The sequence below is a fragment of the Pan troglodytes genome, chromosome 18 (genome assembly GCF_028858775.2).
Source record: "Pan troglodytes isolate AG18354 chromosome 18, NHGRI_mPanTro3-v2.0_pri, whole genome shotgun sequence".
Taxonomy (NCBI): Eukaryota; Metazoa; Chordata; class Mammalia; order Primates; family Hominidae; genus Pan; species Pan troglodytes.
In genome coordinates, this window is record NC_072416.2 from 92,133,857 (window position 1) to 92,152,979 (window position 19,123).

The following is a 19,123-nucleotide window of genomic DNA, read 5'->3' on the forward strand; positions in this document are numbered from 1 at the left end:
TAGCAGTGTAGATATTTCCATTTTTATAGAGATAGCGGTTAAGATATTTCATATTTATACAGAGAGCGGTGTAGATATTTCCATGTTTATACAGATTGCGGTGTAGATATTTCCATGTTTATACAGATGCCTATGCAGATATCTCCATATTTATACAGAGGGATGTGTACATATTTCTATGTTTATACAGATGGCAGTGTAGATATTTCCATGTCCCTGCACATGACTGTGTAGGTATTTCCATGTTTATACAGATGGATTTGTAGATATTTCCATGTCTATGGAGATAGCGGTGCTGATATTTCCATGTTTGTACAGATAGCGGTGTATATATTTCCATGTTTATACAGATCGTGCTGTAGATATTTCCATGTTTATACAGATACCTGTGTAGATATTTCCATGTTTATACAGACCGCAGTGTATATATTTCCATGTTTATAGAGATAGCAGTGAAGATATTTCCAAGTTTGTACAGATGGCGGTGTTGATGTTTCCATCTATACACAGATTGCCGTGTAGGTATTTCCATGTGTATACAGATGGCATTGCAGATATTTCCATGTTTATACAGATGGTGGTGTAGATATTTCCATGTTTACACAGATGACTGTATAGGTATTTCCATGTTTATACAGATGGCGTTGAAGATATTTCCATGTTTATAGAGATAGCTGTGTAGAAATTTCCATATTTATACAGATAACGGTGTAGAAACTTCCATGTTTATACAGATAGCGGTGTAGATATTTCCATGTTTATACAGATCACGGTGAAGATATTTCCATGTTTATAGAGATAGCGGGGAAGATTTTCCATGTTTATACAGATAGCGGTTTAGATATTTCCATGTTTATACAGACCGCGGTGTAGATATTTCCATGTGTATACAGATAGCGTTGCAGATATTTCAATGTTTGTACAGATTGCGGTGTTGATATTTCCATCTATACACAGATGACCGTGTAGATATTTCCATGTTTATACAGACGGCGGCGCAGATATTTCCATGGATATATAGATGGCGTTGTAGATATTTCCATGTTTATACTGATAGCGGTGTTGGTATTTCCACGTTTATACACATAGAGATGTAGATATTTCCATGTTGATACAGCTTGCGGTGCAGATATTTATATCTTTGTACAGATGGCATTGTAGATATTTCCTTATTCACACTGATGGCGGTGTAGATGTTTCCATGTTTATACAGATGTCGGAGTAGTTAGTTCCATGTTTATGGAGATGGCAGTGTAGATATTTTCATGTTTATAGAGATGGCGGTGTAGATATTTCCATGTTTATAGAGATAGCAGTGTAGATATTTACATGTTTATACAGATGGCTGTGTAGATATTTCCATGTGTATACAGATGGCATTGTAGATATTTCCACGTTCCTACACATGACTGTGAAGGTATTTCCATTTTTATACAGATGGCTTTGTAGATATTTCCATGTCTATAGAGATAGAGGTGCAGATATTTCCATGTTTATACAGATCGTGGTGTAGATATTTCCATGTTTATACAGATACCGGTGCAGTTATTTCCATGTTTTTACAGACCGCAGTGTAGATATTTCCATGTTTATAGAGATAGCAGTGTAGATATTTCCAAGTTTGTACAGATGGCGGTGTTGATGTTTCCATCTATACACAGATTGCCGTGTAGTTATTTCCATGTGTATACAGATGGCATTGTAGATATTTCCATGTTTATACAGATGGCGGTGTAGATATTTCCATGTTTATAGAGATAGCAGTGTAGATATTTCCATATTTATACAGATAACCGTGTTGAAATTTCCATGTTTATACAGATAGCGTTGTAAATATTTCCATGTTTATACAGATCACGGTGTAGATATTTCCATGTTTATACAGATAGCGGTTTAGATATTTTCATGTTTATACAGACCACGGTGTACATATTTACGTGTTTATACAGATAGCGATGCAGATATTTCCATGTTTGTACAGATGGCGGTGTTGATATTTCCATCTATACACAGATGACCGTGTAGATATTTCCATGTTTATACAGATGGCGGCGCAGAAATTTCCATGGATATGTAGATGGCGGTGTAGATATTTCCATGTTTACACAGATAGCGGTGTAGTTATTTCCATGTTTATATAGATAGCGGTGTAGATATTTCCATGTATATACACATGGCTGTGTAGATATTTCCATGTTCATGAAGATGGCAGTGTAGATATTTCCATGTTTATACCGATAACTTTGTAAGTATTTCCATGTTTATACAGATGGCAGTGTGGATATTTCGATGTATATAGAGATAGCAGTTGAGATATTTCCATGTTTATACAGATAGCGGTGCAGATATTTCCATGTTGATTCAGATGCCTATGCAGATATTTCCATATGTATACAGAGGGCTCTGTAGATATTTCCATGTTTATACAGATGGCAGTGTAGATATTTCCATGTTCCTACACGTGACTGTGTAGGTAGTTCCATGTTTATACAGATGGTTTTGTAGATATTTCCATGTTTATAGAGATAGCGGTGTAGATATTTCCATGTTGATACAGACAGCGGTGTAGATATTTCCATGTTTATACCGACCGCGGTGTAGATATTTCCATGTTTATGCAGATAGCGGCGCATATATTTCCATGTTTGTACACATGGCGGTGTTGGTATTTACATCTATACACAGATGACAGTGTAGATACTTCCATGTTTATACAGATGGTGGCACAGATATTTCTATGGATATGTAGATGGCGGTGTAGATATTTCCATGTATAGACACATGGCTGTGTAGGTATTTCCATGTTTATACAGATGACGGTGTAGAAATTTCCAAGTTTATACAGATAACTTTGTCTGTATTTCCATGTTTATACAGATGGCGGTGTAGATATTTCGATGTTTATAGAGATAGCAGTGGAGATATTTCCATGTTTCCACAGATAGCGGTGTAGATAATTCCATGTTTATACTGATCGCCGTGTAGATATTTCCATGTTTATAGAGATGGCGGTGTAGATATTTCCGTGTTCATAGAGATAGCGGTGTTGATTTTTCCATGTTTATAGAGATAGCTGGGTGGATATTTCCATGTTTATACAGATAGGGTTGTAGATAGTTCCATGTTTATAGAGATGGCGGTGTAGATATTTCCATGTTTATACAGATCATGGTGTAGATATTTCCATGTTTAAACAGATCGTGGTGTAGATATTTCCATCTTTATACAGATCATGGTGTAGATATTTCCATGTTTATAGAGTTCGCGGTGTTGATATTACCATGTTTATAGGGATAGCGGTGCAAATATTTCCACATTTATACAGATAGCGGTGTAGTTATTAGCTTGTTTATAGAGATAGTGGTGTAGATATTTCCATGTTTAAACAGATGTCTGTGTATATATTTCCATGTTTAAACAGATGGCCGTGTAGATATTTCCTTGTTTATACAAATAGCGGTGTAGGTATTTCCATGTTTATACAGATAGCAGTGTAGATATTTCCATGTTTATAGAGATAACTGTGTAGATATTTCCACGTTTACCCAGATAGCGGTCTAGATATTACCATGTTTATACAGATCACGGTGAAGATATTTCCACGTTTACCCAGATAGCGGTCTAGATATTACCATGTATATACAGATCACGGTGTAGATATTTCCATGTTTATACAGATCGCGGTGTAGATATTTCCATGTTTATACAGAGAGCGGTGTAGATATTTCCAGGTTTATACAGATGGCGGTGTAGATATTTCCAAGTTTATAGAGATGGCGGTGTAGATATTTCCATGTTTATAGAGATAGCGGTGTAGATATATCCATGTTCATAGAGATAGCAGTGAGGATATTTCCATGTTTATACAGATAGCAGTGTAGGTATTTCCACTTTTATAGAGATAGTGGTTTAGATATTTCATATTTATACAGATAGCGGTGTAGATATATCCATGTTTCTACAGATTGCAGTGTAGATATTTCCATGTTTATACAGATAGCGGTGTAGATATTTCCACGTTTATACAGATGGCGGTGTAGATTTTTCCATCTTTCTACAAATGGCAGTGTAGATATTTCCATGTTTATATAGATGGAGGTGTAGATATTTCCATGTTAATATAGACGGCAGTGTAGATATTTTCTTGTTTATGTAGATGGCGTTGTAGATACCTCCATGTTTAAAGAGATGGCGGTGTGTATATTTCCATGTTGATGGAGATAGCGGTGTATGTATTTCCATGTTTATAGAGATAGAGTTGTAGTTATTTCCATGTTTATTGAGATAGCAGTGTAGATATTTCCATGTTTCTACAGATGACTGTGTAGCTATTTCCATGTTTGTAAAAATGGCAGTGTAGATATTTCCATGTTTATAGAGATAGCGGTGTAGATATTTTCATGTTTATACAGATTACGGTGGAGATATGTCCATGTTTATACAGATAGCAATGGAGATATTTCCACGTTAATACACATAGCAGTGTAGATATTTCCATGTTGATACAGATAGCGGTGTAGATATCTCCATGTTTATACAGATGGCTGTGCCGATATTTCCATGTTTATACAGAGTTCTCTGTAGATATTTTCATGCTTATATAGATGACAGTGTAGATATTTCCAGGTTTATACAGATGACTGTGTATATATTTCCACGTTAATACAGATGGCGGTGTAGACATTTCCATGTTTATAGAGATAGCGGTGTAGGTATTTCCATGTTTATAGAGATAGCGGTTTAAATATTTCCATCTTTATACAGATAGTGGTGTAGATATTTCCACGTTTTACAGATAGTTGTTTAGGAATTTCCCTGTTTACACAGATTGCGTTGTAAATATTTCCATGTTTACACAGATAGCATTGTATATATTTCCATGCTTACACAGATTGCGGTGTAGATATTTCCAAGTTTACACAGATAGCTGTGTATGTATTTCCATGTTTACACAGATAGCGTTGTAGATATTTCATTGTTTATAGAGATAGCGCTGTAGGTATTTCCATGTTTTTAAAGATACCGGTGTAGGTATTTCCGTGTTTATAAAGATAGCGGTGGTGATATTTCCATGTTTATACAGATAGCGGTGTAAAAATTTCCATGTTTATATAGATAGCGGTGTAGTTATTTCCATGTTAATACAGATAGCCGTGTACATATTTCCATGTTTATAGAGTCTGCGGTGTAGATATTTTCATCTTTGCACAGATTGCTGTGTATATATTTCCATATTTATACAGATTGCGGTGTAGTTATTTCCATGTTGATACAGATAGCGGTGTAGATATTTCCATGTTTATACAGGTAGCGGTGTAGAAATTCCCATGTTTATACAGATCGCTTTGTAGATATTTCCAACTTTCTACAGATGTCAGTGTAGATATTTCCAAGTTTATACAGATGTCTGTGTATATATTTCCATGTTTATGCAGATGGCGGTGTAGATATTTCCATGTTTATACAGATGGCAGTGTAGTTATTTCTATGTTTATAGAGATAGCAGTGTAAATATTTCCATGTTTATAGAGATGGTGGTGTAATTATTTTCATGTTTATAGAGAGAGCAGTGTAGATATTTCCATGTTTATACAGCTCACGGTGTAGATATTTCCATCTTTATACAGATGGGAGTGGACATATTTCCATGTTTATACAGATAGCGGTGTAGATATTTCCATGTCTATAGAGATAGCGGTGTAGTTATTTCCATATTTATACAGATTGCGGTGTAGATATTTCCATCTTTATACAGATGGTGGTGTAGATATTTCCATGTTTATACAGATAGAATTGAAGATATTTCCATGATTATACAGATAGTGGTGTAGATATTTCCAAGTTTATACAGATCGCGGTGTAGATACATCCATGTTTCTGAAGATGGCAGTATAGATATTTTCATGTTTATAGAGATGGGGGTGTAGATATTTCCATGTTTACACACATAGCGTTGTAGATATTTCCATGTTTATACAGATTGCGGTGTAGATATGTCCATGTTTATACAGAAAGCAGTGTAGATATTTTCATGTTGATACAGATAGCGGTGTAGTTATTTCCATGTTTATGGAGATAGCTGTGTAGATATTTCCATGTTTATACAAATCACGGTGTAGATGTTTCCATGTTTATACAGATCATGGTGTAGATATTTCCATGTTTGTATAGATCACGGTGTTGATATTACCATGTTTATAGTGATAGCGGTGCAAATATTTCCAAATTTATACTGATAGCGGTGTAGTTTTTAGCATGTTTATACAGATAGCGGTGTAGATATTTCCATGTATAAACAGATGTCTGTGTATATATTTCCATGTTTAAACAGATGGCGGTGTAGATATTTCCTTGTTTATACAAATAGCGGTGTAGTTATTTCCATGTTTATACAGATAGCGGTGTAGATATTTCCATGTATATACAGATGGCGTTGTAGATATTTCCATGTTTATACAGATGGCTGTGTAGATATTTCCATGTTTATACAGATGACTTTGTAGGTATTTCCATGTTTATACAGATGGCGGTGTAGATATTTCCATCTTTATAGAGATAGCTGTGTAGATATTTCCATATTTATATAGATAGCGATGTAGATATTTCCATGTTTATACAGATCGCGTTGTAGATATTTCCATGTTTATACAGATCGTGGTGGAGATATTTTTATGTTTATACAGATCGCAGTATAGATATTTCCATATTTATACAGATAGCGGTGTAGATATTTCCATGTTTATACAGATAGCGCTGTAGATATTCCCATGTTTATACAGATGGCGGTGTAGATATTTCCATGTTTATAGAGATAGCAGTGTAGATATTAACATGTTTATACAGATGGCGGTGTAGATATTTCCATGTTTATATAGATAGCGGTGTAGATATTTCCATATTTATACAGATAACTGTGTAGATATTTCCAGGTTTATACAGATAGCGGTGTAAATATTTCCATGTTTATACAGATCATGGTGTAGATATTTCTATGTTTATAGAGATAGCGGTGAAGATATTTCCATGTTTATACAGATAGCGGTGTAGGTATTTCCATCTTTATACATACTGCGGTGTAGATATTTCCATGTTTATTGAGATACCGGTGCAGATATTTCCATGTATATACACATGGCTGTGTTGATATTTCCATGTTTATACAGATGGCGGTGTAGATATTTCCATGTTTTTACAGATAACTTTGTAAGTATTTCCATGTGTACACAGATGGTGGTGTAGATATTTCGATGTTTATAGAGATAGCAGTGGAGATATTTCCATGTTTATACAGATAGCGTTGTAGATATTTCCATGTTTATACTGATCACGGTGTAGATATTTCCATGTTTTTACAGATGGCGGTGTAGATATTTCCATATTTATACAGATGTCTGTGTAGATATTTCCATGTGTATACTGATGGTATTGTAGGTATTTCCATGTTTATACAGATGGTGGTGTAGATATTTCCATCTTTATTCGGATGACTGTGTAGATATTTCCATGTTTTTACAGATGGCAGTGTAGATATTTCAATGTTTATAAAGATGGCGCTGTAGATATTTCCATGTTTATACAGATAAAGGTGGAGATATTTCAATGTTTGTAATGATGGCGCTGTAGATATTTCCATGTTTATACAGATAAAGGTGGAGATATTTCCATGTTTATACAAACAGCAGTGGAGATATTACCATGTTTATACACATAGAGGTGTATATATTTCCATGTTTATAGAGACAGCGGTGTAGGTATTACCATGTTTATATAGATAGCGGTGCGGATATTTCCATGTTTATACAGAAGCCTATGCGGATATTTCCATATTTATATAGAGGGCTGTGTAGATATTTCCATGTTTATACAGTTGGAAGTGTAGATATTTCCATGTTCCTACACATGACTGTGTAGTTAGTTCCATGTTTATACAGATGGCTTTGCAGGTATTTCCTTGTTTATGGAGATAGCGGTGTAGATATTTCCATGTATATACAGATAGCGGTGTAAATATTTCCATGTTTTATACAGATCGTGGTGTAGATATTTACATGTTTATAGAGATAGCGGTGTAGATATTTCCATCTTTATACAGAGAGCGGTTTAGATATTTCCATGTTTATACAGACCACGGTGTATATATTTCCAAGTTTATACAGATTGCGGTGCAGATATTTCCATGTTTGTACTGATGGCGGTGTTGATATTTCCATCTATACACAGATGACCGTGTAGATATTTCCATGTTCGTACAGATGGCGGTGCAGATATTTCCATGGATATGTAGATGGCGGTGTAGATATTTCCATGTTTATACAGATAGCGGTGTAGTTATTTCCTTGTTTATATAGATAGCGGTGAAGATATTTCCATGTATATAGAGATAGCGGTGTGTATATTTCCATGTTTATACAGATAGGGGTGTTGATATTTCCGTGTTTATAGAGATGGCGGTGTAGATATTTCCATGTTTATACAGGTCACAGTGTAGATATTTCCTTGTTTATACAAATAGCGGTGTAGTTATTTCCATGTTTATACAAATAGCGGTGTAGATATTTCCACGTTTTTACAGATATCGGTGTAGATATTTCCATCTTTACACAGATTGCGGTGTAGATATTTCCATCTTTCTACAAATGGCATTGTAGATATTTCCATGTTTATACAGATGGCGGCGTAGATATTTCCATGTTTATATAGATGGTGGTGTAGATATTACCATGTTTATATAGATAGCGGTGTAGATATTTCCATGTTAATACAGATCGCGGTGTAGCTATTTCCATGTTTATACAGATCGCGGTGTGGATACTTCCATGTTTATACAGATAGCGGTGTAGATATTTCCATGTTAATAGATATAGTTGTGTAGTTATTTCCATTTTTGTACAGATAGCGGTGTTGTGATTTCCATGTTTATAGAGATAGCGGTGTAGATATTTCCATATTTATACAGACAGCGGTGTAGATATTTCCATGTTTATACAGGTGGCTGTGTTTATATTTCCATGTGTATACAGATGGCAGTGCAGATATTTCCATGTTTACACAGATGGAGGTTTAGATATTTGCAAGTTACTACAGATGACTGTGTAGATATTTCCATGTTTTTACAGATGGCGGTGTAGATATTTCCATGTTTATACAGATAGCGGTATGGCTATTTCCATGTTTATAGAGATAGCGATGTAGATATTTCCATGTTTATACAGATAGCAGTGTACATATTGTGATGTTTATACAGATAGTGGTGGAGATATTTCCATGTTTATACAGATAGCGGTGGAGATATTTCCATGTTTATTCAGATAGCAGTGTAGATATTTCCAACTTTATACAGATAGCGAGGTAGATATTTCCATGTTTATACAGATAGTGGCGCAGATATTTCCATGTCTATACAGACAGCGTTGTAGATATTTCAATGTTTATACACACAGCGGTGTAGATATTTCTATGTTTATACAGATAGCAGTGGAGATATTTCCATGTTTATACAGATTGCGGTGGAGTTATTTCCATGTTTATACAGATGACTGTGTATATATTTCCATGTTTATACAGATGACGGTGGAGATATTTCCATGTTTATAGAGATTGCGGTATAGATATTTCCATGTTTATACCGATAGCTGTGTAGATATCTACATGTTTATAGAGATAGCTGTGTAGGTATTTCCATATTTATGCAGATAGCCGTATAGATATTTCCATATTTATTCACATGGTAGTGTATATATTTCCATGTTTACACAGATAGCGGTGTAGATATTTCCATGTTTATACAGATAGTGGTGTAGTTATTTCGATGTTTATACAGATAGGGGTGTAGATGTTTCCATGTTTATACTGATAGCAGTGGAGATATTTCCAAGTTTATACAGATAGCGGTGTAGATATTTCGATGTTTATACAGATAACGGTGTAGATATTTCCATGTTTATACAGAGAGCGGTGTAGGTATTTACATGTTTATAGAGATAGTGGTGTAGATATTTCCATGTTTATACAAATAGCGGTGTAGGTATTTCCATGTGTATACAGATGGCAGTGTAGATATTTCCATGTTTATACAGATGGCTGTGTAGATATTTCCATGTTTTTACAGATGACTGTGTAGATATTTTCATGTTTATACAGATAGCGGTTTGGGTATTTCCATGTTTATAGAGATAGCGATGTAGATAATTCCATGTTTATACAGATAGCTGTGTAGATATTTCGAAGTTTATGCAGATAGCGGTGTAGATATTTCCATATTTATAGAGATAGAGGTGGAGATATTTCCATGTTTATAGAGATAGCGGTCAGGATATTTCCATGTTTATACTGATAGCAGTGGAGATATTTCCATGTTTCTACAGATATCGGTGTAGATATTTCCAAGTTTATGCAGATAGCGGTGAAGATATTTCCATGTTTACATAGATAGCGGTGTAGATATTTCCATGTTTATTCCGATGGCGGTGTAGATATTTCCATGTTTATACAGATAGCGTTGTGGCTGTTCCATGTTTATACAGATGGCAATGTAGATATTTCCATGTTTATACAGATAAGGGTGTAGAAATTTTCATGTTTATAAAGATAGCGGTGTAGATATTTCCATGTTTACAGAGATAGCGGTGTAGATATTTCCATGTTTACAGAGATAGCGGTGTAGTTATTTCCATTTTTGTACAGATTGCAGTGTAGATATTTCCATCTTTACGCAGATAGCGGTGTAGAAATTTCCAAGTTTACACAGATACTGTGTACATATTTCCAAGTTTACACTGATAACGTTGTAGAGATCTCCATGATTACACAGATAGCGGTGTAGATATTTCCATGTTTATACAGATAGCGTTGCAGATATTTCCATGTTTATACAGATCGCGGTGAAGATATTTCCATGTTTACACAGATAGCGGTGTAGATATTTCCATGTTTATACAGATAGCGGTGTAGATATTTCCATGATTACACAGATAGTGATGTGGATATTTCCATCTTTATACAGGTAGCGGTGTGGATATTTCCATGTTTATACAGATAGCAGTGTAGATATTTCCATGTTTATACAGATAGCGGTGTAGATTTTTCCATGTTTATACAGACAGCGGTGGAGATATTTCCAAGTTTACAGAGATAGCAGTGTAGATATTTCCATCTTTGCGCAGATTGTGGTATAGATATTTCCATCTTTACACAGATAGCATTGTAGATATTCCCATGTTTACACAGATAGCGGTGTAGATATTTCCATGTTTATAAAGATACTGGTGTAGATATTTCCATGTTTATTGGGATAGCATTGTAGGTATTTCAGCGTGTATAGAGATAGCGGTTTAGATGTTTCTATTTTTATACTGATGGCTGTGTAGATATTTCCATGTGTATAGAGATGGCAGTGTAGGTATTTCCATCTTTATAGTGATGGTGGTGGAGATATTTCCATGTTTATACAGTTGACTTTGTAGATATTTCCATGTTTATATTGATGGCGGTGTAAATATTTCCATGTTTATAGAGATAGCGGTGGAGATATTTCCAAGTTTATAACGATAACGGTGTAGATATTTGTATGTTTATACAGATAGTGGTGTAGATATTTCCATGTTTATACAAATGGCGGTGTAGATGCTTCCATGTTTATAAAGATATTGGTGTAGATATTTCCATGTTTATAGAGACAGCGGTGTAGGTATTTCCATGTTTATACAGATAGCGGTGCAGATATTTCCATGTTTATACAGATGCCTATGCAGATACTTCCATATTTATACAGAGGGCTGTGTAGTTATTTCTATGTTTACACAGATGTCTGTGTAGATATTTCCATGTGTATACAGATGGTATTGTAGGTATTTCCATGTTTATACAGATGGTGGTGTAGATATTTCCATGTTTATTCAGATGACTGTGGAGATATTTCCATGTTTTTACAGATGGCAGTGTAGATATTTCAATGTTTATAGAGATGGCGCTGTAGATATTTCCATGTTTATACAGATAACGGTGGAGATATTTCCATGTTTATACAGAGAGCAGTGGAGATATTTCCATGTTTATACACATAGCTGTGTACATATTTCCATGTTTATAGAGACAGCGGTGTAGGTATTTCCATGTTTATACAGATAGCGGTGCAGATATTTCCATGTTTATACAGATGCCCATGCAGATATTTCCATATTTATACAGAGGGCTGTGTAGTTATTTCTATGTTTATACAGATGTCTGTGTAGATATTTCCATGTGTATACAGATGGTATTGTAATTATTTCCATGTTTATACAGATGGTGGTGTAGATATTTCGATGTTTATAGAGATAGCAGTGGAGATATTTCCATATTTATACAGATAGCGGTGTAGATATTTCCATGTTTATACTGATCGTGGTGTAGATATTTCCATGTTTATAGAGATGGCGGTGTAGATATTTCCATGTTCATAGAGATAGCGGTGTTGATTTTTCCATGTTTATAGAGATAGGGGTGTGGATATTTCCATGTTTATACAGATAGGGGTGTAGATATTTCCATGTTTATACAGATGACTGTATAGGTATTTCCATGTTTTTACAGATGGCAGTGCAGATATTTCCATGTTTATAGAGATAGCGGTGTAGATATTTCCATGTTTGTACAGATGGCGGTGTTGATATTTCCACCTATACACAGATGGCCGTGTAGATATTTCCATGTTTATACAGATGGCGGCGTAGATATTTCCATGGACATGCAGATTGCGGTGTAGATATTTCCATGTTTATACAGATAGTGGTGTAGATATTTCCATGTTTACACAGATGGTGGTGTAGATATTTCCGTGTTTATACACATGGCGGAGTAGATAGTTCCATCTTTATGGAGATGGCAGTGTAGATATTTTCATGTTTATAGAGATGGGGGTGTAGATATTGCCATATTTATAGAGATATCGGTGTAGATATTTCCATCATTCTACAGATGGCAGTGCAGATATTTCCATGTTTATACAGCTGGCGGTGTAGATATTTCCATATTTATACAGATGTCTGTGTAGATATTTCCATGTGTATACAGATGGTATTGTAGGTATTTCCATGTTTATACAGATGGTGGTGTAGATATTTCCATGTTTATTCAGATGACTGTGTAGATATTTCCATGTTTTTGCAGATGGCAGTGTAGATATTTCAATGTTTATAGAGATGGCGCTGTAGATATTTCCATGTTTATACAGATAACGTTGGAGATATTTCCATGTTTATACAGAGAGCTGTGGAGATATTTCCATGTTTATACACATAGCGGTGTACATATTTCCATGTTTATAGAGACAGCGGTGTAGGTATTTCCGTGTTTATACAGCTAGCGGTGCATATATTTCCATGTTTATACAGATGCCTATGCAGATATTTCCATATTTATACAGAGGGCTGTGTAGTTATTTCTATGTTTATGCAGATGTCTGTGTAGATATTTCCATGTGTATACAGATGGTATTGTAGGTATTTCCATGTTTATACAGATGGTGGTGTAGATATTTCCACGTTTATTCAGATGACTGTGTAGATATTTCCATGTTTTTACAGATGGCAGTGTAGATATTTCAATGTTTATAGAGATGGCGCTGTAGATATTTCCATGTTTATACAGATAACGGTGGAGATATTTCCATGTTTATACAGAGAACAGTGGAAATATTTCCATGTTTATACACATAGCTGTGTACATATTTCCATGTTTATAGAGACAGCGGTGTAGGTATTTCCATGTTTATACAGATAGCGGTGCAGATATTTCCATGTTTATACAGATGTCTATGCAGATATTTCCATATTTATACAGAGGGCTGTGTAGTTATTTCTATGTTTATACAGATGTCTGTGTAGATATTTCCATGTGTATACAGATGGTATTGTAGGTATATCCATGTTTATATAGATGGTGGTGTAGATATTTCCATGTTTATTCAGATGACTGTGTAGATATTTCCATGTTTTTACAGATATCAGTGTAGATATTTCAATGTTTATAGAGATGGCGCTGTAGATATTTCCATGTTTATACAGATAACGGTGGAGATATTTCCATGTTTATACAGAGAGCAGTGGAGATATTTCCTTGTTTATACACATAGCTGTGTACATATTTCCATGTTTATAGAGACAGCGGTGTAGGTATTTCCATGTTTATACAGATAGCGGTGCAGATATTTCCATGTTTATACAGATGCCTATGCAGATATTTCCATATTTATACAGAGGGCTGTGTAGTTATTTCTATGTTTATACAGATGTCTGTGTAGATATTTCCATGTGTATACAGATGGTATTGTAGGTATATCCATGTTTATACAGATGGTGGTGTAGATATTTCCATGTTTATTCAGATGACTGTGTAGATATTTCCATGTTTATACAGAGAGCAGTGGAGATATTTCCATGTTTATACACATAGCTGTGTACATATTTCCATGTTTATAGAGACAGCGGTGTAGGTATTTCCATGTTTATACAGATAGCGGTGCAGATACTTCCATGTTTATACAGATGCCTATGAAGATATTTCTATATTTATACAGAGGGCTGTGTAGTTATTTCTATGTTTATACAGATGTCTGTGGATATTTCCATGTGTATACAGATGCTATTGTAATTACTTCCATGTTTATACAGATGGTGGTGTAGATAATTCGATGTTTATAGAGATAGCAGTGGAGATATTTCCATATTTATACAGATAGCGGTGTAGATATTTCCATGTTTATACTGATCGTGGTGTAGATATTTCCATGTTTATAGAGATGGCGGTATATTTATTTCCATGTTTATACAGATCATGGTGAAGATATTTCCATGTTTATAGAGATAGCGGAGTGGATATTTCCATGTTTATACAGAGAGGGGTGTAGATATTTCCATGTTTATACAGATGGCGGTGTAGATATTTCCATGTTTATACAGATCACGGTGCAGATATTTCCTTGTTTATATAAATAGCGGAGTACTTATTTCCATGTTTATACAGATAGCGTTGTAGATATTTCCATGTATATACAGATGGCTGTGTAGATATTTCCATGTTTATACAGATGGCTGGGTAGATATTTCCATGTTTATACAGATGACTTTGTAGGTATTTCCATGTTTATACAGATGGTGGTGTAGATATTTCCATGTTTATAGAGATAGCTGTGTAGATATTTCCATGTTTTTAGAGATGGCGGTGTAGATATTTCCATGTTTATAGAGACAGCGGTGTAGATATTTCCATGTTTATACAGATGGCGTTGTAGATATTTCCATGTTTATACAGATAGCGGTGGAGATATTTCCAAGTTTATACAGATAGCGGTGTAGATATTTCCATGTTTGTACAGATAGCGGTGTAGATATTTCCATGTTTATACAGATAGCGGTGTAGATATTTCCATGTTTATAGAGATGGCGGTGTAGATATTTCCATGTTCATAGAGATAGCGGTGTTGATTTTTCCATGTTTATAGAGATAGGGGTGTGGATATTTCCATGTTTATACAGATAGGGGTGTAGATATTTCCATGTTTATAGAGATGGCGGTATAGATATCTCCATGTTTATACAGATCACGGTGTAGATATTTCCTTGTTTATACAAATAGCGGTGTAGTAATTTCCATGTTTATACAGATAGCGGTGTAGATATTTCCATGTATATACAGATGGCTGTGTAGATATTTCCATGTTTATACAGATGGCTGTGTAGATATTTCCATGTTTATGCAGATGACTTTATAGGTATTTCCATGTTTATACAGATGGCGGTGTAGATATTTTCGTGTTTATAGAGATAGCTGTGTAGATATTTCCATGTTTATACAGATCGCGGTGTAGATATTTCCATGTTTGTACAGATCGCGGTGTTGATATTTCCATGTTTATACAGATAGCAGTGTAGATATTTCCATGTTTTTACAGATATCGCTGTAGATATTTCCATGTTTATACAGATAGTGGTGTAGATATTTCCATGTTTATACAGATGACTTTGTAGGTATTTCCATGTTTATACAGATGGCAGTGTAGATATTTCCATGTTTGTACAGATGGCGGTGTTGATATTTCCATCTGTACACAGATTGCCGTGTAGATATTTCCACCTTTATACAGATGGCGTTGTAGATATTTCCATGGATATGCAGATGGCGGTGTGGATGTTCCCATGTTTATAGTGATAGCGTTGTAGGTATTTCCATGTTTATATAGAGGGCGTTGTAGATATTTCCATGTTTGTACCGATAGCGCTGTTGCTATTTCCTCGTTTATACAGATAGTGATGTAGATATTTCCATGTTTATACAGCTCGCGGTGCAGATATTTATATCTTTATACAGATGGCATTGTAGATATTTCCTTATTCGCACAGATGGCGGTGTAGATGTTTCCATGTTTATACAGATGGCGGAGTAGATAGTTCCATGTTTATGGAGATGGCAGTGTAGATATTTTCATGTTTATAGAGATGGCGGTGTAGATATTTCCATGATTATAGAGATAGCAGTGTAGATATTTACATGTTTATACAGATAGCTGTGTAGATATTTCCATGTGTAAACAGACAGCATTGTAGATATTTCCATGTTTATACAGATGAATATATAGGTATTTCTATGTTTTTACAGATGGCAGTGCAGATATTTTCATGTTTATAGAGATGGCGGTGTAGATATTTCCATGTTTATAGAGATAGCAGTGTAGATATTTCCATGTTTGTACATATGGCGGTGTTGATATTTCCATCAATACACAGATGGCCGTGTAGATATTTCCATGCTTATACAGATGGCGGCGTAGATATTTTCATGGACATGCAGATGGCGGTGTAGATATTTCCATGTTTATACAGATAGCGGTGTAGATATTTCCATGTTTACACAGATGGTGGTGTAGATATTTCTGTGTTTATACACATGGCGGAGTAGATATTTCCATCTTTATGGAGACGGCAGTGTAGATATTTTCATGTTTATAGAGATGGCGGTGTAGATATTTCCATATTTATAGAGATAGCGGTGTAGATATTTCCAACTTTCTACCGATGGCAGTGTAGATATTTCCATGTTTATACAGATGGCGGTGTAGATATTTCCATATTTATACAGATGTCTGTGTAGATATTTCTATGTGTATACAGATGGTATTGTAGGTATTTCCATGTTTATACAGATGATGGTGTAGATATTTCCATGTTTATTCAGATGACAGTGTAGATATTTCCATGTTTTTACAGATGGCAGTGTAGATATTTCAATGTTTATAGAGATGGCGCTGTAGATATTTCCATGTTTATACAGATAACGGTGGAGATATTTCCATGTTTATACAGACAGCAGTGGAGGTATTTCCATGTTTATACACATAGAGGTGTACATATTTTCATGTTTATAGAGAGAGCGGTGTAGGTATTTCCATGTTTATACAGATAGCGGTGTAGATATTTCCATGTTTATACAGATGCCTATGCAGTTATTTTCATATTTATACAGAGGGCTGTGAAGGTATTTCCATGTTTATACAGATGGCAGTGTAGATTTTTCCATGTTCCTACACATGACTGTGTAGGTATTTCCATGTTTATACAGATGGCTTTGTAGATATTTCCATGTTTATAGAGATAGCGGTGTAGATATTTCCATGTTTATGCTGATAGCGTTGTAAATATTTCCATGTTTATACAGATACAGTTGTAGAAATTTCCTTGTTTATACAGACCGCAGTGTAGATATTTCCATGTTTATACAGATAGCGGTGTAGATATTTCCATGTTTGTACAGATGGTGGTGTTGATGTTTCCATCTATACACAGATTGCCGTGTAGGTATTTCCATGTGTATACAGATGGCATTGTAGATATTTCCATGTTTATACAGATGGTGGTGTAGATATTTCCATTTTTATACATATGACTGCACAGGTATATCCATGTTTTTACAGATGGCATTGTAGATATTTCCATGTTTATAGAGATAGCAGTGTAGATATTTCCATGTTTATACAGATGGCGGTGTAGATATTTCCATGTTTATAGAGACAGCGGTGTAGATATTTCCATATTTATACAGATAACGGTGTAGATATTTCCATGTTTATACAGATAGCGGTGTAAATATTTCCATGTTTATACAGATCACGGTGTAGTTATTTCCATGTTTATAGAGATAGGGGTGTAGATATTTCCATGTTTATACAGATAGCGGTTTAGATATTTGTATGTTTATACAGACCGCGTTGTAGATATTTCCATGTTTATACAGATAGCGGTGCAGATATTTCCATGTTTGTACAGATGGCGGTGTAGATATTTCCATCTATACACAGATGACCGTGTGGATATTTCCATGTTTATAGAGATGGCGGTGCAGATATTTCCATGGATATGTAGATGGCGTGTAGATATTTCCATGTTTATACAGATAGCGGTGTAGTTATTTCCAGGTTTTTATAGATAGCGGTGTAGATATTTCCATGTATATGCACATGGCTGTGTAGATATTTCCATGTTTGTACAGATGGCGGTGTAGATAATTCCATGTTTATACAGATAACTTTGTAAGTATTTCCATGTTTATACAGATGGCGGTGAAGATATTTCGATGGTTATAGAGATAACAGTGGAGATATTTCCATGTTTATAGAGATAGCGGTGTAGATATTTCCATGTTTATACTGATCGCGGTGTTGATATTTCCATGTTTATAGAGATGGCGGTGTAGATATTTCCATGTTCATAGAGATAGCGGTGTTGATTTTTCCATGTTTATAGAGATAGCGGTGTAGATATTTCCACGTTTATACAGGTAGGGGTGTAGATATTTCCATGTTTATACAGATCGCGGTGTTGATACTACCATGTTTATAGGGATAGCAGTGCAAATATTTCCACATTTATACAGATAGCGGTGTAGTTATCAGAAAGCTTATACAGATAGCGGTGTAGATATTTCCATGTATAAACAGAAGTCTGAGTAGGTATTTCCATGTTTAAACAGATATTGGTGTAGATATTTCCTTGACTATACAAATAGCGGTGTATTTATTTCCATGTTGATACAAATAGCGGTGTAGATATTTCCATGTATATATAGACTGCTGAGTAGATATTTCCATGTTTAT